This window comes from Apis dorsata, unplaced genomic scaffold (assembly GCF_000469605.1).
Source record: "Apis dorsata unplaced genomic scaffold, Apis dorsata 1.3 scaffold_68, whole genome shotgun sequence".
Classification (NCBI taxonomy): domain Eukaryota; kingdom Metazoa; phylum Arthropoda; class Insecta; order Hymenoptera; family Apidae; genus Apis; species Apis dorsata.
This window is the reverse complement of record NW_006263366.1, coordinates 424,514-425,517: the sequence shown is the minus strand read 5'-3', so window position 1 is coordinate 425,517 and position 1,004 is coordinate 424,514. Positions and strand designations below refer to the sequence as shown.

Genomic DNA, 1,004 nt, shown 5'->3' with positions numbered 1-1,004 from the left:
CGTAGCTCCTCGACGGGCTACGGTCGACCGTGGGTAGCTCGCCCACGCGACGACCGCTTCGAGGCGAACGAGTACCGCCTCCTGGCCCGACCACTCCGCTTCCGCTCGAGTACGGATCTCGCGACATTCTTTCCACCCGATTCCGATTTTATACCCCGACCCAACTGATTTTCACTCTTTCTTCGATCACTCTTTCTTCCCTCTTCCTCCGATGATGATTCGCGCGCGCGCGCGCGCGTGTGTGTGTGTGTACGTGATTCGCTAAATCGCACGGATCGTTCTCGCTTTTTCTTTTCTCTTTCGCGCGACTATCTCTCTTTCTCTCTCTCTCTCTTCCTCTCTCTCTCTACGATTCTTCTGTCCTACGCGATTCACGTCGTTGATGTAACGTCGCTTCTCGCGAACCAGCGACCAGCATGTCTCTCGTTTTCGACACCGGAGGCACGTGCGATCCTCCTCCTAGATCCGTCGCGATTTTTCTTCTATGCCACCACGGTGTCCGTCCAATCGAGCATAGATCCACCGATCTTCGACGCGACGTGGTCCCGACGTGGTACGACGACGACGATTCCTCTTCTACTCTACGCGGAAACGTTGGTCGACGAGTGGCGAGCATTGACGACAACGCCTAACGCGTCGATCGACCAGGGGTCCGGAGATCGATCAGTTTCATCGGTTCTTCCAAGAGATCCACCTTAACCGGTTCTCTCTCTCTCCCCCCCCCTCCCTCCCTCTCTCTCTCTCTTTCTCTCCTCCCTCCGTTTCCGTTTCTTCCAGCCAAGGTTCCTCCACCTTCCCGCTGGAAGAGCCGTGCCGCACGCGTGGCTCGTCCCGTGTATGCGTGAGGTCACGGCCCTCGTACTCGACGATCGATCTTTGACCTTCTTTCACCGGCGAACCCCATCGAGTGGAGATGGATAGAGATCGAGGGGGAGAGAGAAAGGGAGGAGGAGGAGGACGATCCCGTCTCCGCGACGAATCCGTGCTCCACCGTACCGGCGAGT

At 57.6% G+C, this 1,004-nt stretch overlaps 1 pseudogene; it reads right to left on the bottom strand.

Moving 5' to 3' along the window:
* LOC102680880 overlaps positions 1-998 on the bottom strand; it is a 58,889-nt pseudogene extending 57,891 nt beyond the window's left edge.
* Positions 999-1,004: the final 6 nt, after the last annotated feature.